General features: G+C 34.8%; 1 long non-coding RNA gene across 1 annotated transcript in view; it reads right to left on the bottom strand.

Moving 5' to 3' along the window:
• The window catches only part of LOC309504203, an 87,360-nt gene that overhangs the window by 42,911 nt on the left and 18,765 nt on the right, over positions 1-25,684 (bottom strand). The window lies entirely within an intron of this gene.

The raw sequence follows: 25,684 nt of genomic DNA, 5'->3' as shown, positions 1-25,684 counted from the left end.
TTCATAGAACTGGTGTTAAGTGTTGTATTTTGAATTTTCATCACTTACCAGTATAGAAAAACCGTCACACTTCTTTTGATACACATAAAAAAAATAACATTTGTGTGGTTTTAGCCACACAAATATATTTGTATTGAATAAAATTAATAATATTATTTTATTATTTAATAAACATATCTTACACAGACTATTAAATCTTCGGATACACATGACTATTTGTGTGGTTTTAGTCACACAAGTAATATTTCATATTATAAATAAATATTTTATTGTATAAAATTAACAATATTGCTTTATCATTTAATAAACATCTTGCACAGACTATTAAATCTTCTGATACACACGAATATTTTTGTGGTTTTAGTCACACAAGTAATATTTAAACATTTTACAAATTAAATATTTGCATTAAACATTTAAATAAGATTATTAATTATTATAAGTAATTGTAATAAATATTATAAATAATAATTAATATTTTATATAAATTAATTTTTTCATTCTTAAAAATAATTATGTCTATTTTAGACAGTTAAAAAGTGCACAAGGTGACAAAAAATATTAAAATTAAAATGTATGTATTAATAAGTCTTATTCAAAAGATAAGATTCTACACATCAGAGAACACATATTATTAATGAAATTATGTTTTGTCAGTTATGTTGGACTCATGAAATTCCTCTGTTGTCAAGCAATTCTGAATCTCTTTGAATTGCAACTAAAAAAATTGCAAGAAATTCCCCTTCTTATGATTCTATTTCAAAATCTTGTGGAATTTGGCTAATTATATTCAAACTCACACTCATTGAATATTCAAATTCACACTCATTAAATATTCAAATTCACCACATTCTGACAGAAAACATTTTCCTCACGAGGAACCTGCAATTTTATGTTTCAACCACATGGAGAGCCCATAATTCTGAGTTTGATTACTAACTATGATGTCAATCACTGCACTGTTATCAAAGTGATCATTTAGGGGATTTACTATTGCACATTTGCACTTGAAAGCGATTGTCACTCCAAAAGCAGTGCAGTGTACGACGTGACCTCTAAAACACCTCGACTGGTGAAATGTGTCTGACAAACGCGTCTCTTTCTGCAGAGGTGGATTTCTCTGACCGTATCCATGTGATGGAACAGAAAAAGGTCGGTGTTAGAAGAGAAGACAAAAAGATCTCTGACAGTTACTGCCATAACACGAGAGGCATCTTAACTTGCCCATAAACGTGTTTGTGTTGGAGAGAATAGCTTAATGCTATTGGAGCTCTGTCACTCTGGCGTTTAGCGCTTATATCTGACAGCTGAGCCGCAGTGTGAGAGAGATGACTGACAGCTTTTAATGAAGAGTGTGTGAGAGAGCCAGAGAGACACGGAGAGGAGGATTACAGGTCTTCATACCGAACATGGCTCTGTGTCATACAGCGATGCATACGGCAGCGACTCATAACACCATTACCATATTAACATGATGGAAAACAAAGAAAGAACTGAGCTAAAGCGACGAACCTGCTGTTGGAGAAGTAAAAGGTGAAAGTGTTATTGCTCACAGGTTGCTCTTTGCAGGAGAGTTTGTTCATGCATCAACTGTTTCACAGACGTTTATCCTAAAATTAGACACTTATGACATATACAAGAGTAGAGCTTTACAATAGAAGTTGGTTGAATTTCTCTAATGATTTGGCTGGAGAATTTGAGGAGATAATAAAAAAATAAAATAAAAATAAACTTTTATTCAGCAACGCATTCAATTGATCAAAACTGACAGCAAATGTGTTTATTGTTCCAATAGATTTCTACTTGAAATTCTACTAACTTTCTATTCATCAAAGAATCCTTAAAAAAGTTGTATCACGGTTTCCACAAAAAAATATTAAGCAGCACAACTGTTTTCAACACTGATAATAATAATAAATGTTTCTTCAATTCATCATGAAGGATCATGTGACACTGAAGACTGGAGTAATGATGCTGAAAATTCTGATTTGCATCACAGGAATAAATGATAAAAAATTTAATTGTAGTACTATTTCAAAATATTACTGTTTTATTATTATTATTATTATTGATGAAATATATAAGTGCAGTCTTCTTTCAAAAATTTAAAATAATCTTACCAACCCCCCTTTTTTTAAACGGTAGTGTAAATTAAAGTTTTGACCTCAGAAAAAACTAAATAAATGTGAGATTACTGACTGTAATCATTTGCTCTGCATTTAATCTCATATCAATCAAAAAAAAAAAGAAAGAAAAAAAGTAGATATTAAAGAAGCATCATTTGTAAATCTTGAATGGTTGTGCTAATGAAGAATCACAGCCATTGTGGATAGAAATGAGGCCAAGAGGTTGAGGTTTGGTTGATCATGGTAGAACTGAAGGTCACGTCGAAACATGTCTCTGATTTATTCACTAACAGCAGCTTCTAATCGGGTTTGTAATGACGAGACATTAATCTGAAAGAAAACCTGTTTTTCTATAGAAAGGAGATTAATATGCACATCAACACCAAGAAGAAGCTCTAAATATTAAATATTGAGCAACTGACAGGAGCTCTGGGTGATTTCATCTTTCCATGAGACATTTGAGTCATTAGTCTAAACCTCAGACGGAACACCTATCGCAAGGGTCATGACATCAAATCTTTGAAAGATGTTCAGGTTTGTTTGAAATATTTAGTCAAATTTATTTATTTATAGATCACATTTAAAACCAACAATTATGTGCTATACAAAAAATAAATTTAAAGGGATCAGCCAAAAAGAAGATATATATTTTTGTCCATTCAGTGAAAGTCAATGGCTTCCAATGATATTTGGACCCCAAAGTTCTAGAGTAAATGACGACATGTAAAATTTTAGTTGAATTATTCCATGCAAGGAAAAACAGTAAGTCACAAACCATATATACATATATAATGGTTTGTGACTTACTGTTTTTCCTTGTATATATATTTTCATTTTAATTTTTTTAATTTATTTATTTCAGTCAGACAGTCTCATCTATGTGGCCGTTTTGGCCACAATAAGCTGCAAAATGGATCAGACTGTGTGTCGTACACAAGAATGGATCCTCTGTAATATAAAGTGTGTTACTGTGAGTGAGGTTCATGTTGGTAGGTGTGTGGGATGAGGATGGTACAACACAGCTGCAGGAATATCACGTTTCAGACATAATCAGAACAGATTGACTCCTGATTGCCTCAGTGTTGGACCAAACACATTTCTCTCTCACACACACACACACACACACACACACACACACACACACACACACACACACACACACACACACACACACACACACACACACACACACACACACACACACACACGTTGTGTTTTCACGTTTATGGGCAATTTCCATAGACATAATGATTTTACACTATACAAACTGTATATTCTCTCCTCTAATACTAACCCTACCCCTAAACATACCCATCACACAAAATTGCATTTTTACATTTTCAAAAAGCACCACTTAGTATGATTTATAAGCTGTTTTCCTCATAAAAAAATAAAATAAAATAAAAGATTTCGGATATTGCCATCTTTGTCCCCATAATGTAGGGTTTACCAGTCCACACACACCCGTACGCACACAACATGGCCATATGCACGAACTCACAATATGCTACAGCAAATAAAATTCACACACAAAAACGATTTTTCACCAAAAGCACCATTTAGTTAATTTCTTCTCAGGAGTCTCAGACCATAAGGACTCTAATGGGTTATAATTATCAGCATTAACCGTGAATATGCATCATTTAGTCTCTTCTTGCTGTTTAATGCTCTTCCAACCCCGTGTGTCAAATGGCATTTCCAATTTCATCCGAGCATTTACCCAAAATGTTACCGAGGATTAATGAATAGGAGACGGGACTGTAATGGATCATCGGATGAGGCACGTTAGGACACATCTTTAACACATCATCAAAAGAGTGTGAAGGCTCTCTTACTCAGTTTTACTAAACAGCTGAAGATTGTTTGCATGATACGATGACACCAGAGCAGTTAAAGACCAGCACGCTGAAACAAAACCATGCCGGTGCTGCTTCGATTTCTGCAAACGCCCCCAGCTTTGGCCCTCTGGGGCCGGGCGTGAAGTTAAAAAACCCCGGGTCTCGTCTGTCAACCAAACCATCACAAAGCATCAGGGTTCCTCACATCCTGAGCGTTCATCCGGAGATCAGAATCTTCTCATTTCCCAAGTAACAAATGAGGGCGCTACAAAAGACGATTGGTTTTAGCGGATCTGCGCTACACTGATCATGGAAAAGCCTGAGACGGGTGCCGAGACGTCTTTTAATTCATTAGTGCCTAATGTTTGAGAGTGTGTGAAGTTAAATGTGTGGAAAAACAGCTTTACGGCTCGGTAGTTAATAGCTAGAGATGATCAATCCGTCATCGTGTAGAACAACATCTCCTTGATTTCAGGTTAAAGGCCAGTGATTTGCTCTTAAACGGAAAACGACACACTCAGACATACAGACATGTTTCTGCTACAGACAGAATTACAACCTCAAAAGATGTGGGATACTTCACTTAGGAATCAGACTTGATTTATTTGCCTCACAAACAACTAAAAAGTTTGGGGTCAGTAAGGTGAACCACATAGGAGAATAAAGACATTTAAAATGTTACAAAAGATTTCTATTTCAAATAAATGTTGTTCTTTTGAACTTTCTAATCATCAAAGAATCCTGAAAAAATTTACCATTAGTAAATCCGACAACAAGCCAAGTAGAATACTTAATTATACTTTTTTAAGTACATCTCGATCAAAAGATTGAGTACAAGTGTAGTCTAAATATACTTTTTGTCGTAACTGTAATTTTAAGTACACTGTAAAAAAATTTTTTTAAGTTATGACAACATGTTTTTGCATTGCTTTAACTCATCAAAATAAGTCACGTTTTTTATAAGTTATACAAGATTCAACACATTTTTTAAAGTCAGTTTAATGTAATTTAAGTTGATAATTAAAAATTTAAGGCAGCAACTTTTTTTTTTACAGTGTAGCATATACGTATTTCTGAGAAGTACATAAAAATAAGACTGAAAGTATACTTTCAAATTTTTTTGTTTAAAAGAAGTATACTAATAGCACACTTGAATAAACTTATTTTTCGTAAGGGGTATTATAAATGTACGTTTTTTTTATCCATTACAATATAAATTTGTTTGAAAAGATTGATTTATAAAAAAAAACATGTTCCTAATTTCGAGTATGTGAATTTTTGTGTTGTCCACTTGTTAGAGTACATAAGAATTTACTTCAAATCTGCATAAAGTAGTTAAATGTTTATTTCAAGTATAATACCTAAAAAGGAACATAGTAGTATACTTAAAGTGCAAAAATAGTAACTAGTAAACAAATAGTAAACAATAAGTATGATGTTGTTCACTTAAAAAGAAAACTTACAAGTATACTTGCAGTATAAAACTAGTAGTTTACTGAGAGTATACTTTAAAGTGTACTTTCGTAAACTAAAAAATGTGCTACAAGTATTTGACTAGTAAAGTATCAGTGTAAACTAAGTTCACTTGTAGTAAAGTTGGAGTACAAACAATAACTTCTAAGTTCTATACTAAAAGTTAACTACTAATACACTTAAAGTATACTTTTATATACTGTATACTGAGTGGGCCAATTTAGTCCCAAGTAGTATTGAAACAGTACATTGATATTAGTATATAGTAGCTGCAAATCATATTAGAATGATTTCTGAAGGATCATGTGACACTGAAGACTGGAGTAATGATGCTGAAAATTCAGCTTTGAGCACAGGAATAAATTACATTTTAAAATATCTTCAAATAGAAAACAGTTATTTTACATTGTAATAATATTTACTGTATTTTTGATAAAATAAATGCAGCCTTGGTGAGCAGGATTCAAGAGACTTTTCAAAAGCGTTTTTATCAGAAGTGTATAATAATATTCTATAATCTTGGGAAATCTGAGAACAGTTTGAGTAAAAAAGGTGCTATTACTTTCCTAAGTGATCAGACTTGTGATTTTTGGTTTGTATGCCAAATATTTCAGTTATGCTGTACAGAAAATTACACCAATCAGAGACTCGAAAAAAGCAACAAGTAGCAAAAGATCTCTTTAGTCCCGCCCACTCTCATGAACCACTGAGAATGGTGTAATCGAGATGATCTCTCTATACTCTCAAAATACTTAAATATTTGTATATATACAGTATATGTATATTTTGCAATAAACTATATAATCTATATATATATAAAAAAATCAACATTGGTACATGAGAATTTTTATATTTCACTGTTATGCTGTTTGCAATGCTTCATGGGATTGTAGTTCTTTCCTTCATCAAAGCCGTTAAAGGATTAGTTCACCCCAAAATGAAAATTTCCTAATAATTTACTCACCCCAATGCCATCCAAGATATCCATGTCTTTCTTTCCTCAGTAGGAGAGAAATTATGTTTTTTGAGGAAAACATTTCTGGATTTTTCTTCTAACAATGGACTTCATTGGTTACCATCGTTTTTAAGTCCAAATCAATGAAGTTTCAAAAGTCTTTGAAGTGTTTAAACGGGCTGTACGCGATCACAGCTGAAGAAGAGGTTGTTATCTAGCGAAACGATAGGTCATTTTTTAAAAAAAAAGTATAATTTAAAGACTTTTTACCTTCAATAGTTCGGATTGAGCTGATCAACAAACGGACATCGTCATCTTTACGTCATGGACATTTCTACGTCATCACGTTGAAAGGTCGCGCCGGCAATACCATTTGACCTACTATTCATATTCATCAGAATGTTATTCACATACTATTCATATTCATATTCACTGAATACTATTATATATAATAGCAAACAATACTCTTTGAACTACGTACGGTCGCATTGTAAACAGTGGGGCGGTACTTCCGCCGGCGCCGGCGTGACCTTTCAACGTGATGATGTAGTTCCCTGTCCGTTTGTTGATCAGCTCAATCCCAACTATTGAAGGTAAAAAGACTATAAATTATATCGTTTTTTTTTAAAAATGACCTATCGTTTCGCTAGATAACAACCTCTTCTTCAGCTGTGATCGCGTACAGCCCGTTTAAACACTTCAAAGACTTTTGAAACTGCATTGATTTGGACTTAAAAATGATGGTAACCAATGAAGTCCATTGTTAGAAGAAAAATCCAGAAATGTTTTCCTCAAAAAACATAATTTCTCTCCTATTGAGGAAAGAAAGACATGGATATCTTGGATGGCATTGGGGTGAGTAAATTATTAGGAAATTTTCATTTTGGGGTGAACTAATCCTTTAGGAACACAGTCTTGCACCTTTGTCTTTTTGTCTGATTTTCTCAAATCAGAGTTTGGAGTGTTATGATGGACCTCATAGCTGGTTTGGTTCATGGCTTATAACTTTTTAAAGGGGTGGTTGATTATGATTTCACTTTTTTAACTTTAGTTAGTGAGTAATGTTGCTTTTTGAGCATAAACAACATCTGCAAAGTTACAACGCTCAAAGTTCAAAGCAAAGGGAGATATTTTCTTTTAAAGAAATTGCTTTTTAAGGACTACAACAAACAGCTGGTAGGGACTACAGGACATTCCTCCGGGGTTAGTGACATCACTAACCATAACATTTACATAAACCCCGCCCCCGGAACACGATTTATAGATTATCAAGACAGAATATACTAATCAATGACTAAGAGAACTACACATCAGCAACATAAATTCATCAACTAACCATTCAGAAATCTCCTGTTGCTTCTACATGTTGTCACTTCTTCTTGAGTCTCTCCATCTTTGTCTGAATCCGGTTTGAACATAAAAGGCTAAAAGTTTTTGAAATGTTCAGTGCATGTCTGTGTGAGGTAAAATGACACTAGCTTTTGAAGCTCCGCCCCCTGTGCTAGGAGCAGCAGCTCATTTGCATTTAAAGGAACAGACACAAAACGGTGTGTTTTTGCTCACCCTCAAAAAGTGACAACTTTAACATGCTATATAAAAATATCTGTGGGGTATTTTGAGCTAAAACTTCATATATACACTCTGGGGAAATCAAAGACTTATTTGACATCTTGTGAAAAGGGCATTATACCACCCCTTTAACAAATACTTGTTTTAAAGATTCCTATGGGGAAAAAATGAATGGAAAAATACTTCCAGAACCAGCGCCACTAAAAAGGGGAGGGGAACTGTTGAACTCTATTCTAAACATCCAAACCATTCAAAGACTCACTTTGCATAATACTTTTCAATACATAAGTCTTGTTTTCATATTGCTATATGATTAGGTATCTCTGTGATACTGCTTCAGAGACAAGTGTCATCTTCAGTTTCAGAAAACACAAGCGGAGATGATTACAGGAAGCCAGCACATGTGGGTCCTGCCTCCAGAAACTGTTGTTCCCATCCCATTCATACAAAAAGACAACAACCCCAACCTTTTCAAGTCATCCCCTTATAATGTGTGTGAAAAGATGGAAGAATGACAAATCCAGAGGTTTTGTGAAAGACGGGATGTTTACATTCCTCCTCTTAAGTGCTTTAATGATTTTAGGGTGTGTGTGTGTGTGTGATGAGGGTGTGTTGCATTACACTGGAAGTAACACTATAGTGGTACCATGGTACAGTGATGGTATCAGAAGACACAGTAATACGACGATGCATGCCATGATATTAAATGACTACCAATGTACTTCATTTATGCCATGGTATTGACATACAGCAATCAATATTATGGCATGGTGTTTGTCAAAATTATCGTATTTTCATGGTTCCATTTACTGAAAAAAATCTAAATACAAACATTTTGAATGTAATACTTCACCTTTAACATATACTCACTCTGGACTCTGAAATTTAAAATAAAATGTAAAATCCAAATAAGATTTATATACTTATAAGGGTTTAAACAATGTTTTTCAAGCTTTCAGCTTATGTCTCAGTTGTTGAATCTTTTTATTTTCATACAAATTCATAATTGAATTGGGGGCCCATACTGTGTTTTTTGTACTTGTTTTCAAGTAAAAATATCTAAAAATCCTTAAAACAAGATCAATTTATTTGAGAAGCAACACTGCATAAGATTTCAATTTTTTTTTATTATTAATTAAAGCTGCAGTCCGTAACTTTTCCTCTTTGTCGCCATCTCTGTTCGAAATCTGCAATTGCAGTCATTCGCGGAATTATCAACTTTACGTGAGTTGTGCCTCGACACAGCACAGCGCGGATGAACACAATGTTTTGAGGAGAATGTGTGTCTCTCCGTCACCGCGCCGGTGTGGATACTGTCATTCAGAATCACAGATAATACTTTTTGGAAGTATGACCAACATAAGAATTTTCAATGGAAAATGTCATCTGAACAAGTAAGTAAAATCCACTTTTGTCCGGACCAACTAAGGGGAAAAAAGCATTGCAGTAAAATCGCGCTGATTAAATCTAACGATCGCTTATCATATCACGTAAAACCGCGCAAATATTACTTTGTTCTCAAATTGTAGTGTCAAATGAACAACATCAGCATTGCGTGACTACATTTAATGCCCTTCCGATATTTATCCTTGTTTTTCGCATGGGCCCGGTTGCAGTCTCTTTTTTTCTGTAGCCACTCCGAAATCCGAACGAAGTCTTTTGCATTTTACAACGGGTGAATCTTGTCACTGGTGATTGTCGTTTGAACATTTCTGGATCCGCCATCAAATTGATAAGTTTAATCATATCAAGTGCTGTGAGAAAAGGCTCATCTCCACCTCCAACATCCTCACACGCAATATAGCCTACTAGCCGAGACTGCTTCTTTATGTGTACAGATGTGACGTAATGACGCAAAGACATGCTCCAATTTCCCGCGGAAATCCACCAGTACCACTGGAATTAAAAAAAATTATTACAAGCTTACCGTTTTGAATCGAGCTAAGTCAAGCAGAGAGTTTTGAACACTGGCTGGTTATGTACTTGCTCAAAAATTTATTTTGGATAATTTTGAACCCAAAAAAGTTACGGATTGGAGCTTTTTAAGACACAACGTGTATTTGTCTTGATTGACATATAAATACATCACATATCTTATTTCAACTATTTTGAAATATTTTAATAGTAAAATAAGCTACTTGCTACCATCTTTAAGAAATACAGAAACATCAAAATTCCAATTTGAGATGTGACTGTTTCTAACTGATATAGAACAAAACATGAAGATCTATTAACGTCAACAACAGACATTATTTTACTCATAAATCCAAACCGGCTGTTCTAAAAATCCATAGGGCATTTCAGATGGAGCCTTTGGCCAACAAATTGATGTCAAATTTCTCACACTAAAGTCATTTCCCTATGACACACTTACTTACGGAGCCACGATGAGGGAAACAGTTCATGCCTCTGTTAGTCATTACTTTTCTTCTGATCTCTGACACTACAAAAGACAACCAGCTTCACTTGCTTACACACAAGCACACATGTACATGTATGCACACGCACGCACACACACACACACACACACACACACACACACACTGCGAAGAGCACTCAGCATCATCAGCTGTCAGCACAGGGTCTGCACGGGTTTGATGGTTGTCGAGTGGGGGTGGGGGGTGGGGGGTGGGGGTGGCTTCTTTGGAATTAAATTGTCAGTAGTGGGACGGACAGGTGATGAAACGACTGGAGAGGTGAGACGGCAGCTCTTATACAGAGTCATCAAACCCGTCACAGAAAGCTTCTCTAGCTCTCAACAGATCTGTCAGCGTGACGGAGGATGAAAGAGTAACACAGCGAGAGAGCTTTGCATATACTGTCTCTGATTTCTATATCAAATCCACTCAGTGTCTTTCATTTTATATGAACCTGAAGATATGTGGAACTTTAAGAGCTCAACAGGAGCTGCTACAAGATGACATGTCATAAACCTGTTTCTATACACACCTCCTGCTGTTTTATTCATCTGTTATTTTGCTGTAATCTACTGCAGATAAACCCAACTCTAAACAGCAGCAACAACAGAATGAACTGTGAAGAGTCACTTTACCATCGGTCTGATGGTCTGTTTTGCTGTTAAGTCAAAGGTGTGACTATAGAGACAAAGAAAAAGAAGCCATAGAGATACATACATCATAGATAGATATTAAACCAAATGTTTATAATTGATTCTCCAATGAGTCTGAAGCTAAAATCCCTTTTTTTTAAAAAGGGGGTTCTAATTAAAGTATGTTTTCATGTTTTATCTCACAATTCTGACTATTTTCTTGCAATTGTGACATATCTCCCCATTTGGACTTACAAGTCAGAGTTCATATCTCAGATTTCTGAGGAAAAAGTCAGAATAGTGACATATAAACTTGCAGTTGCAAGAAAAAAATTGCTAATTTTGAAGTCTGAATTGTGAGATAAAAACTCAAAATGTGGATTTAAAAAAAAGTCAAAATAGTGAGATATAAACTCACAATTGGAAGAAAAACTTCAACATTGTCAGATATAAACTCACAATTTTCCACAAATTGCAAGGTTATAACATAACATAGTTCTGACTTTTTTTCCTCCCAACTGCAAGTTTATATCTATAAACTCGGAATTGAGAGAAATAAAGTCAGAACTGTGAAATGAAAAGCTTCCATATTAGGTTACACAGTCTGATGCCATTTGAAAAGACCATTATATGAAATCAAAACAGGATTTGTTACTGTGGTTTTGAGATTTGCGGCAATTAGTCCATGTCTTTTTGCATATACGGTAAGGTCACATATACGGTAGTGCACTCCTAAAAGTTGTATATATGTATATATATATACAACTTTTAGGAGTGCACTACCGTATATGTGACCTTCAACAAATATTATGTGACCTATGGATATATATATGGATATGGATACATAGTGTGTGTTCAGGGGCTGATCTAAAGAATCTGGAGTCTCACATCAATTTTTTTTTAAATATTCAATAAACCAACTGAAGAATGTTAATAAACCAACTCAAATGTTTCCTGTTTAAAAAGGTGCTGCAAATAACTTTTTAGACTTTTTTTTAAAGCATTTTGATAACTTGTCAGATAAAGAGATCTCCATATTGGACTGGGTTAAAGCGGTCTCAGTGCAGCTGTGTGAGAACTGGGCTTTAGTCAAAGAATGCTGGTAGTGTCTTGCAACACCTGCACGGATCACTGACCCCCCTTTAACAACATGAGACAGACGAATCAAGCTAATCAACTTGCCATATTTAAACCCTCTCATAAATCTGCTGGCTTTATATCGAAGGTACTTCCTTTATTCCGTATCTGGTTACCGAGGCGTGTTCTGGCGCTCTCTCTCTGCCTTTGCAACTAATGCATTTTCCTCCTGGGCCGAGCGAGGCCTGCGCAACTGGACAACCTCACATCAATGTGCTGAAAATGAACACTACTTCACTTGGGCTTAATCCAGATATTTCTTCCTTGACATTTTTATGGAAGGTCCGAGCAGAAGAGTATTGAAGTTGCATTACACTGGAACAAAACAAAGCCTTTAGCTACTGTAGCCAAGAATCTGGGCTCGGAGAGCAAGCGCAGATGTGTGAGATCGGGTTTCAGGTGAGGCTGAAGCGTCTGAGAAGAAACTGTGTGTCTCCACAAACACGAGAGGTGAGAAAAGCTTGAAGTTTCCACAGGCCGAAGCGAATCCGCTGGTCTGTAGCCTAATAGCACTGATAGCTAAGCCAGTTGTAGAGCAACAGTGGATTCAGCGGATTAATGTTTCGACTCTGCAAACATAAACATGGCTGAAAATGTAAGATCACATCAGACACAACTGAAAATGCCCTTCGGCCAACGTGAGACTGGGCCCGAGCCTCAGCGGTCCAGTGCAGTCGGGACAAGTGGATTGACCTCGCTTCTGTAACATGAGAAAGAGCAGCACTCTGGAATTCACAAACTTTCATCTCACCAGTCAAAACCTTTCACCGCGGTCAGCTCAAAGTGTGTGTGTGAGCCGTCACGTGTGTGCTGAGTGGATGAGCAGAGACCTGCGCTCTGACTCACGCAACCAAACCAATCTCTACGGAAAAGTTCGTCAAACTTTGAATGCTGACTACAAGTCTTGCCTGGAAATGATTCGAAAAGTTTCGAAAGGCAGACTGATTAATAGATAAGTTGTAATTGTTACTAATTTACATAACTGTAACAATTGTGAGTAATATAGTAAATGTAGCAGTAAAATACATAATATAAAAAGTTAAAATAATAAAGTGTAAGTAATAAAACCCACAGGAAGATCTTTGAAAAACCATAAAAATGTTCTTAATAAATAAATACATGTCAGAAGAAAGTTAATCATTAGGCCTAAGTTACAAGTCCAAACTATATATATATATATATATATAGAGAGAGAGAGAGAGAGAGAGAGAGAGAGAGAGAGAGAGAGAGAGAGAGAGACATAGAGTATCTATGTTTGTGTATACTATATATATATATAGATAGATAGATAGATAGATAGATAGATAGATAGATAGATAGATAGATAGACATAGGCCTACATGGCTACTGTGTATACGCTATGTATATGTAAATGTATATATATATATATATATACATATACATACATACAGTATATCACACACACACACACACCTCAAAATGTGACTTTATATACCACAAATTTATTTCTCACAATTGCAATTATATCTCACAATGTGACCATTTCTTATTTTAAACTCTCACGGTTTATTTATCTATTTATTTATTTTATTTTTACTCTGAGGCAGAAATGTACTTCTATAATTCCTTGTCTAAGATATAAGTTCATTAAAAAAATAAAAAAATAAATGCTCACATTTATTTGACATATATATGTGTGACTGTGAATAAGCATCATCTTTAAACTCACTATCCCTCATCTCTCACAACCGAGGTCATACGCAGTCCAAATCTTAATTCTTAAAACAGCATTACTGTGTGGTTTCGCATCATTGAACAACATTTCTTAAAAATGAAAAGAAAAAATAGCACTGACAGACATATGGTAAATTCACAACTGTTGTGATTCCCCTTCTTCGGTGTGTTTGGCATTCGTCAGATTCCACCGAATCGGTTATTTCCGGGCCCGATCAGACCTGTTGATGTGCCGAGATATTCTGGCAGCGTACAGATCCATTTAATGAGTATTTGAGTGGGAAGGTGAAGCGTGGAGCAGAAGAGTTCAGACCCAGCCTTTAACGGCTGTCAGTCTCCTCCTGTGTCATCACTCATCACAGGTTACAGCAGCAGAGCAGTTCAGCAGGGTTCACCTGCACTGAGAACTATTGACATGAGTTACCTGACTGATGGCTCGACACACACACACTCACAAGTGCACAAACACAGAGAGGCTTAAACACACATTGTTCAAACACAAACATACAATCTCACGCACTTAAAATACAAACATACTTAATGTCAGTTGCAAGTAAACAAGCACATACTCGCACACGGCAAGAAGAGTTTTACTGCCGACGGAGAGCCTTTTTAACATGCATAAAATAACTTTTAAAACTCTGCTTCTTTAAAAAGCCTTCACATGCTGGTGCTACCAGAAAACACCGAACATTAATTTCATTTTCAAAGAAATCAAGAGCTCTATCAAGGGTCCCAGGGTCACATTCAGGCTGTGAGATTGTTTCATTTGGCCTTTGAAATGCAACAGTCCTTAAATTACAGTCCTTACTGTAATTTTCTTAAAGGTTCTCTAAACAGTAGCCAGATAAATCATTGAATTATTAAATAAAAATATATTAAATAAAATAAATTTGTATTTATATGAATTAAAATAATAATAAATAAAGGCATAGATGAAGAGCACTATATATATATGAAATAACAATTACAATAAAAGTATTATGCACACACACACACACACACACGTATAATACTTTGTAATTGTTATTTCTCATATATATATAAATTTTTTTAAAACTTTTTTTTAACTTTACAATATATACATTCATATTTATGCAATACATTTTATTAATGCATTTATTCATCTATGTACTTATATATTTTAATTACATATATTTATGTGTGTATATGACTCAATATATGAAGAAATTAATTATAGAAAAATAAATGTTTTTATTATCAAATTATATAAAATATAATTATACATAAAAAAATACAAAAATACAATATATTATAAAATACATATGTGTACACACACACACACACACACACATACACACACATACACACACACACACACACACACACACACACACACACACACACACACACACACACACACACACACACACACACACACACACACACACACACACACACACACACACACACACACACACACACACACACACACACACACACACACACACACACAGTATATATAAAAACACACAGATTAGTGCCAAAAGACCCAAGTAGGAAAGGTGTGTCGGACCCGGTTCTTAAGTCGTCTGACTTCTCCAGTTCAGTCTTTTCTGTCTTTCGGGCTGCAATCATTTTCTCGTTAGGTGTTAATGCATTCCTTTCCCCCTGTCCCACTGCAGGGCTCACGCTGAGTTTATTTTAACCCTCTTAATTAGAGATGGGACAAAATATTCTGTGCCAGACACTCCTACAGGGCACCACAGCCACCCTAAACACACACTGTTCATTAGATTGGTCCTTTCGCTTGCACCACGACTGATTCTGCCACTGAAAGGGTGACCGGATCGATTTGGAGGTGTTTGTGAAGACATAATGAAGTCCTCAGACGGTGTGTTCTTATAGAGTGAAGCAGAGCAGAGGCCACTAGCAGACTAGCTGTTACTCTCAGATTTATTAGACTCAGCCTGGAGGTCCAACCGTGAACCGTAATAAATGATATCAAAGCGGCCGTATTTCTAGATAACGACATTATCAGCTAAAATCTCACCTCAGGATCTCCGGGATAATATATATTATTGATCTGCGCACCTTTTTAATCAAACATACATGAAATGGACTGATCAAGAACTTTGCTAACACATCTTTAGGCCTGTTCTAAAACGGATTGCAAATGAACAGCAATGATAGCCTGCATATATTCATCTCCTCAAACGACCCTTCTTCTAATACCAGATCAAAAAAATACAAATAAAAAAAAAGGTTTATACTGTAGTATACTGTACACTACCAGTCAAACATTTGGGCACACCTGCTCATCCTTTAGTATCATTTTTCTGTTTTTAGAATATAATATTAAAGTCAACAAAACTACAAAAAAAATTAATTCATTAATTAATTAAATAAATAAATAAAACCCCACAAATGGAAGTATGAGAATGATCAAATGTTTGAGCTTCTTTGTGCGCAATCTGGACATTCCCTAAACTTCATTAGATACATCCTGGGATGCTTTTTACACAAGTATGATGGACACTTGTTTATGCGTTATCACTATTCTCTATAGTGCTTTATCTTCATTATTCATAACTCATAAAATGTACATAAATAATTGTAGTGTTGTAAAGAAATTCTTTATTATGGAGAGATTATCTTTGACTGCAAATCAAACAGTTTTTTTTTTTTTAGCATTTAAGCATGTCTATATCAGGGTTATTACGGTTAACTGAAACTAAAACTATATATATATAAAAAAATATATATTTTAAATAAAATGCCACGGCAACATTTCTAATTTTCATTTAGTTTAAGATATATCTATATATACTTAGAAAATGACAAAAGAACACAATACAATTACTAAAACTTTGAATATTAATATGAATTATTAATATTAAAATATTAATAAAAACTATAATAGTATCTGAATTATATTAAAATAAAACAGGACTTTAGACCATAAGGTTTTTAAGATCATGAGAATCATAAATCCCAATCTCTGTACTGTAATGAAAATTATTGAATTAAATCACTGCCTTAAATCATAGATACTTTTCTGACAAATTGCTAAATTGTCCCAGACTATTACATCAAATAATACAATACTAAATGAATGATATTTAAAACGTATTTTTTTTGCAACAACATCATGCAAAAACACTTTATTACATTTCGTTATGGTTTAACTAATAACCGTAAAAAAAAAAAAAAAAAAAAAAAAAAAATGCAGGTGGGGCATATGAAACATAAACATTCTTATGATTGAAAATGAAGTGAACATGAACCTAAAGCGCATTCATTTACTTTAAAATGGAGAAAAATGCTTGTGCATGCAAGTTGTAAACTCTTCCACAGCCCCTCTCTCTCTCTCTCTCTCTCGATACATGAGGGCTTATTTGTGTGAGCTCATTATGATTAATAACGCGCAGACTGTGGATGCTCCATTGTCACGAGAGAAAATGGAAAATGCAATTACCCGTTTGAGATGGCTGGGAAAACAGGACTCGTTGAAGACTGACTGTACTATTGGAAAAACAGCGAGATAAAATGGCATTAAATTAAACAGTGTAGGAACCTCAGACAACAGGGCCAAATTATTTAAGTCCAATCTAGACCATTACTGTGGGAGACTACGATAATGTTGGGTAACACTGTGAACACTGAACATATTGCATTAATTAATGGTTATAGTAATAAAAATAATGTGCGGTAGTGCAGTAAGCAGACCAATAGCTGAAAATCTAAAATAAGTTAAAAATGTTAAGTAAAAATGTTACCTCATTTAATTGTCTTATTTTTTTATATAAATTAGCTTAAATGTTAAGTTAACACAACTAAGATTTATTTTGATCTCACATGGCCTGCACTGTGTTGGATTTACTTAAAATGTATATGCACCATTTTTGCTTCACACTTTTTAAGTAATCCCAACTTGGAATCATTTTACTTAAAATTAACAAGAAAACCTTTGTTATATGTTCTTAAATATTTGAGTTCACGCAACATTCTTTACTTAAAAATATAATAACATATAACAAAGGTTAAGTAGCCTAAAGAATGTTGCGTAAACTCAAATATTTAAGTACATATAACAAAGGTTTTCTTGTTTATTTTAAGTAAAATTATTCCAAGTTGGGATTACTTAAAAAGTGTGATGCAAAAATGGTGCATATATATTTTAAGTAAATCCAACACATAATTTTGTATAAGCGTATAAGATTTTGTATGAGTGTATAAGCATCCCCACAGCAGTATTACCCATTGTGACCTAATCGTATAGCCTATAGATCAACATAAAATCACCTATGAAAACACAATAAACTAAGGTTATTAAAGCATGGTCCTGTGAAAGTATTTAAAGGGTTAGTTCACCCAAAAATGAAAATTATCCTACAATCAATCCTAGGTGTATATGACTTACTTCTTTCAGTCGGGTCAAAGGTCACACTTCCTCCGAAAGAGACTAGTGTACGCCCGTTATCGGAAGCCAGTGATTATAGTTTATAAAGTTAAAAATATGGATATTTTTTCTTACAAAAATGCATCGCTTCGCTTCAGAAGGCCTTTATTAAACCAGGCTTTAGGGTTAGTACATTATAGGATAATTTTCATTTTTGGTTGAACTCACCCTTTAAATCTCACAATATCAAATAATATGGTTCCACTTTATTTTAATGGTAGACCTTCTGTTGACTATAAGTAATGTTGCACCTACATGTCAACTCTCAGAGTATTAGTATGAGTATTAGAGTATTAGACTGTTAAATTAAAAGTTAGTTTTATTCATTGTTAGCATTAATTATGTACATTAGGGAATTACTTTTTTATTACATCTCATGTTGTTAAATAATGTCATGTGTGCTACTATGATGGTGTTTTGTATTTGTGGATGATACTATGTACACCTTATATATACATTTTTTAAAGTGATGAATTTTGACTCATGTGACTTTCTCTTTCCAGTGTTATTATGGTGGTTTTACAGGTTGTTCTTTAAATATGTTTACATTAATAAATAAATGTCTTTTTTTACAGTGTGTATCATCTTAATCAAAATAATTTCTAAGGATTTCTTATATGCTAAAGAGCAAATGATGATTTTTTCTTTGCCCCTATTTTACCCTGAGTCTTCCCAATATTTCATGCAAATGCCATGTAATTAAAGTCATTCAGTGCTGTTATAGGATGGGCTATAAGGCCAGTTTGAGAGACACCTTATTGAGTTAATGCTGCTAGGACTCATTCCAAAAGCCCTAAATTGCAAGGCCATCAATCTCAGCTAGTGTTTTTCCTCACTCAAAGGGAGTCATCAATTAGGAGGCTGGAGCTCCCTGTGTTCTGGCCCAGACACTGGGTCCCCCCCCCATCTAATACAACAGGCCTGTCTGTGCTGAGACTGTGCAGGGATGGAGAGAGAGAGAGAGAGAGAGAGAGAGAGAGAGAGAGAGAGAGAGAGAGAGAGAGAGAGAGAGAGAGAGAGAGAGAGAGAGAGAGAGAGAGAGAGAGAGAGAGAGAGAGAGAGAGAGAGAGAGAGAGAGAGAGAGAGAAGGGGGCTGTATGATAGACAGCACTAAGCCTGAGGGTACATCATTATTACCAAAAGCCACCTCTCCCTCTTTCTTTCTCTTCACTCCTGCTCCAACATGTATTTATCTGTATTCTCTTTCTCTCTGTCTCAAATTTAGATATATATATATATATATATATATATATATATTAGGGCTGTCAAATGATTAATCACGATTAATCGCACCAAAATAAAAGTTTGTGTTCACATAATATATGTGTGTGTACTGTGCATAATTATTTTGTATATATAAATACACACACATGCATGTAAATATTTAAGAAAAATTTGTTATTTATATATAAAATATTTATATTTATTTATAATACAAATTATATATAATATATATACAGTATATTTAAGCAAATATTTCTTAAATATATACATGCATGTGTGTATTTATATATATACAAAATAATTATGCACAGTAGGCCTACACACATATATTATGTGAACACAAACTTTTATTTTGGTGCGATTAATCGTGATTAATCATTTGACAGCCCTAATATATATATATATATATATATATATATATAACACTATCACTATTTTGTAAAAAATTATAATGCGGATAAAGTTATTTATTTAAATTTTATATATATATATATATATATATATATATATATATATATATATATATATACATACACATGTCTGAAATAGTGAGTCAACGAATAATGCAGTTTTAATGACTATATTTACACACACACAAACACACACATATTATTACTAAATAAATACATTTTACGTTTTATAATTAATATATACAAAAAACATTTAGGAAGCCAACAAAACTATGGCTATTTTTTTTTATTTTTTTTTGTGGTATTTCAGGTATGGCTGCTGCGTAAACAACCTTTGAGATGCTTTATGCTTAGTCTATTTCATTTACACATTTGCTGTTTTAATTTTGTCGCGATTCTAGGATCAAAAGAGTGAACAAACTGTTATTGTAACATTCATTCGAACATTTCCCGTGTGTTTTCATTAAGTTGGTCCATGCCGCCCCTCCCCCGGGTAACGGGCTCCACCCCCGCAGGTGTCCGGCAGAAGGTCCCTCTCCGCCCGGGGCCCGCGGGCATCAGCGCTGAGTCCCTGCCGGTGGCGGCTGCTGGTGGACCAAATTAAATTACAGCTCGCGGTTTGTAAACAACACAAAGCCAATGATACGCTTAATTACGCTTTTGACACTTCAACGAGACGTGTGTAGAAACGCGATCGGAACGAAAGACACAAAAGATGGATTACAAGAAACACAATAATGCTTGAAGCAGATGCGTTTAAATTAAACATGTTTCCTTGTAGTGCTTTCGTTGTTGCTCTATCTATCTATCTATCTATCTATCTATCTATCTATCTATCTATCTATCTATCTATCTATCTATCTATCTATCTATCTATCTATCTATCTATCTATCTATCTATCTATCTAATGTTTATCCAGTGCTCAGAGAACCATATGTTAGATTAATGTCTTTATCAATAAGTAAACTAATAATGCCCTTATTAAACTTTGGTTTCATGTTAAATGCAAAGGCCTAAATGACACAAATGAACCAACATGGTGTCAATCACCGTTAAATGGAAATTTCCTAACATTTCAACATTTTCATACTGAAAAATAAAATAAAATAAATAAATAAAAAACTTAATAGAGGGTCTTCCTCGATTACTATAATTATCTGTAATCTATGCAGACATAAAACTTGATTTAAACTAATACAAGGCATCTTCGAATATGCTGAAAACAATTCATGTCTTCGCAAACATGGTCATTCCAGTGAAAGATGAGGACAATTAATTTAATTAATACATCAATATACACTCAAATAATTACGCAAAAAAAAATATTTTAGTAAGTCATATTTTCGTTTGTTTACGAAAAATTAACTGCCAGAAATGTCCTGAAATGGTGTAAGAAAATACAGAATAATGAGAAGAGGGAAAAAAATGTAATCCGTTTTACAATTTATTTATTTTTATTTAGAAACAAACACTGCGTGACATATTATTGACATAAATATATCTTGCCTAAATTAGTTACATCGAATAGATTGAAAACCTTGAGTTATAATCTTTTTACTCAATTAATATAAAAAATGCTAATTCTGATAATACATAATGTTAAGTAGGCTATAAGAAGAAAGGCTACATGATTTCAAACGTATGCATGCATTAAAAAAAAGAAATAAAAAAAAAGAAAATGATACCAATGCGTTTTAATATTATTTTTTCTCTTATCTCATTCATTCAATAATAATAATAAACTAAAAAATAAAGTTCGAATTAAACTATAATTCCAATAACGAAACAAAGTAATTTTTCTTCCTTTACCATCCCTATTTCTCCCAAACGCCCTCTGCGCACAAAATTCATATCGACAAAGTGAATAAAACAATTCATTATTCCAACACTTTATCTGTTCCAGGTCACACAAGACCTTGCGATGTTATCCCGTCTCCCCTGCCCTCACACCTCTCATTTAGCCCACATTACCAGATGACGTATCGGAGATCCCGGTGCGCTCTTTTGGCGGTCCGTCCAGTTGAAGCCGTCTGATCGGGCAAGCAGGCGCCAGGTTCTCCCGGGGGAGAGAGACAGTCAAGGACTGCAGCTCGAGATGCAGAATAACGTAATTCAATCTGCTCTGAATTCAACCTAATTACAGCAGAAAGCACAACAGTCATGGGAGGGATGGAGAATGGTGCAATGGATGCGAATCCTCTCTTTGACAGGCTCATCGGCGCGCACAAACACACACACACACACACACGCACGCACATGCATTTGAGGGGCACGAGGCCAAAATGCACACGAGGAAATGCTGAAGGTAAAAGGATGTACTGACACTAAGAGGAGCAGGGATACGCCAGAGCTGTTGCGCCATTTCTCTGCTGAAACACACCAGGCTGAAGTCTCTTTTGAAGCTTATAACATATTAGATTAGTTTAGAGATATAGATAAATAAAGAAGATTAAAGAGAATAAAATAAAGAAATATAGGCTAATGATAGTCTACTACTAATTATATAATAATAATAGCACAGTATTATATTTATAATTTATTAGGTTACACTTAATTTAAGGTGACTTTGATACACTTTAATTATACGGCTACTGATAAAATAAAATAACTAGCATATATAGGGTTAGGATTAGGGTTTGGTTTGGTTTAGGGTTAGTTGCATGTAATAATGAATCATGTATAGTTATAACTATATAGTAACGTGTAACATGTAATAATGACACTGTAAAATAAAGTGTTAAAATGTATTATTAGTGGTTTGTTCCGCAATAGCAGCTTAATGCACAACTGCAACAGTAGCCTAGCAGTTAAAATGTAAAAGATCGTCTTGCATTTAAAGTGAAAAACAGATGCAGTGCACAGTCAATCCTCATAATCTATAGATGGATGCAGCTGTGATGGGTGGGATTTTCCTTTCAAACCCACGTGCCGGGTTCATATTAAACATGTCGGCAGGTGTTCTGCCAATGCATTTTAATGGCTGTTTATGTTGTTTTTGTTTGATTGTTTCTCACTATAAAAAAAGCTCAACGTGAATTTGCTTAGATTGACAGCTCATGTAAATAACTAGGAAAAAGAGGCTCGGAGTAACTAGCCTATTTTGCTACTGACTCATCTCATTCTTTATGTAGCGTTGCAATCGCCATTTGTCATGAGCTGTGCTGCTTGGTATCGCCTTCCAATCCCTGTGGCACCATATTGAGCAAACACTATCGCAGTTGTTTGCAAATCTCCAAAAGCGCCCTGAAACAGGTTATACACCCGGGAGGGCGGCGGGTCACCGAATCTGTTGAAAGGCGCACTGTGACAAATTCTTTTTGTCTTCGCTTTGTCTTTATACTTTATTATCAGCATCGCCTGGAGATTCCGATTTATCAACGACCCCTATATACCCTCAACATCCTTGCCAAGATATCGCCTACGGGCAACCAGCAATAAGGGCTTTATATTAGGCTTGCACTGGTAGGAAGGCTTCGGGCATGAACCAAATTAGGTCAAAATTAAAGGGTTAGGGGGTGTTTAACGTATGCATTCGTTTTACGTACAAACATTTCAGTATCCACGAAAGTTGGAGTGCGCAAAATGCGCTCGCCAACAGAAATCGCCTTAGCTTGCGGAGGTAACCATGGCAACAGCTGCTCGTTATTAGCTATCAGACACTGGCAGAAGTAGCATCAGATATTATTTGAACATCACGAGATACAAGCAAAATTTGGTTGAGCCCTGAAAATCACTGGCAGAAATAATTTTGATTTGCTTTCATATTATGCATGCATTTCAGATTTTCTCATCTGAAAATCGCGTTTTCAGTCTTGATTTATACATTGCAACGTTTTAAGAGGACATTAATTGGATGGATTTTAGAATAAACACTCCATTGCACCTAATGAAATGAAACAAGAGTTGGGTAGGCGCGGTTTGTCAGGTTCAATAATTCGAGTGCTTCTTAGTGTTAAAAATAATTACAACTTAAAGCAATTAGTAACCATTAGATAATATTTTGCCTCCGCGCGAAAATGTAATTGTGTTTAACATTCACTGCTGACGAAAACAACTCGAGAACGCGGGGAAGCGTTAGCTTCTGGAATTTAATTCAACTCAATAACAGCAAGAGAGAAACGCAATTAAAATATTTCCAGCACAGTTCATTTAGTCCGATAATAACTGTGGTTAAAATAAAGCAATCCTAGGGAAAATAAGTGCTGCAGGAATATGAATGTGCAAGAAATTAGATCTACTATTGCATTCGTGTATATAGAGCACAAAATGGCATTAGGGCCAAATCATGGAATGAAATGAAAACCAGGAACTAATATTTAATCATGATTGTTAATTATGATTGAGCTTTATTTCTTAACTGCTTCGGGATGAAGATGCAGATTATGACCCCAGATAAGGGCCTTTAAAACCGTGATGCTCTCAAACTGAAAGCAAACGATTTTGATGGCAGACATATGACAAACTTTTAAGAGAACCAACTCACATTGTGATACTATGTTTTTGTTGAACAACACGACCTCGTGCAGTTAAAAGCCACGACTCCGGGATGCTTTATTCGACATCACTGAGAATCAACAACATGTTTTCCTGCTATTGACACACACACACACACACACACACACACACACACACACACACACACACACACACACACACACACACACACACACACACACACACACACACACACACACACACACACACACACACACACACACACACACACACACACACACACACACACACACACACAGGAGGAGCGCTTCTTATTGATACAGCTTTGTATTCAGAAAATTGATTTTTATGCTTCCCTCTAGCCACTTTGTGCTGCGGAGAAATATTTTTATTCGTGCGAAAGCTGAAATAAGTACGTAATAAAACGATGATATATTAAATTCGTTTTCCTTGCTTTCAGGTTTTATTATGCGCCATTTTTCATTTTTATTGAATTGAAAGCGGAGAATCTTCCACTGTAGCTTCAGGCAGAAAAAGGTTAAATTATTTGCGCCAATCACAGCGGCTTCTGCATCACTAAAGGCAACTGATGCTTCTCTGGCTTCAGCCTTTATTTTACGCACCCAAAGGCTACAGTGCACTTCAATGAAATTCACTTTCATTTGATTAAGCAAACGCATTGCCATGTGTAAAGCTGCATGTTTCTGTACCCTTGACAAAACCCGAAGAGCTCTTTTCAGAATTGAACTAAACATGTTGGCCTTTATTGGATGGGATAATTAACAGCATCAACCCTGTGGTTTGCAAGTGATTTTTTTAATCTTTCACAACATTGAAAATGAAGCCTGTATTTTATTACTGTTATTATTCTAATATAGCCCAACCATGTCAATAGAATGTTCCTGCTAAATTCACCTTTTTACAAGAGTCAGTGGCAAACAAGATAACAATTTGAAATCGTTTTAAAAACTTAGTTTTAACCACAAGTTGTAATCGTTATATTCTTGGTTTCACACATTTTAGAAACCTCTATTTATATTCTATATAAATGTTTATGTAATGACAAATGATCTAAAAGTAATCATCCAGTACAAAAAGGGTATAAGCATAAATTAAAAGACAAAATAAATTGCACCTTTAAAAATGATGAATAAAAAAAACTGAAAACAAATATAATGATTATCAATACGTTTAAGGTTACTCAATTTGAACTTGACTTTTCATAAATAAAGGGGGGGGGGGGGGGGGGGGGGCAATGACCTTGGCCCACAGTCATTAGGGTCTAAAGTTATCTATTAAATGTTTTTCTTGTCACATGACAACAAAATG

This window comes from Leuciscus leuciscus, assembly GCF_965113295.1.
Source record: "Leuciscus leuciscus genome assembly, chromosome: 8".
Lineage (NCBI taxonomy): Eukaryota > Metazoa > Chordata > Actinopteri > Cypriniformes > Leuciscidae > Leuciscus > Leuciscus leuciscus.
Note: the sequence above shows the minus strand (reverse complement) of the source record. Positions and strands in the feature narration are given on the sequence as shown.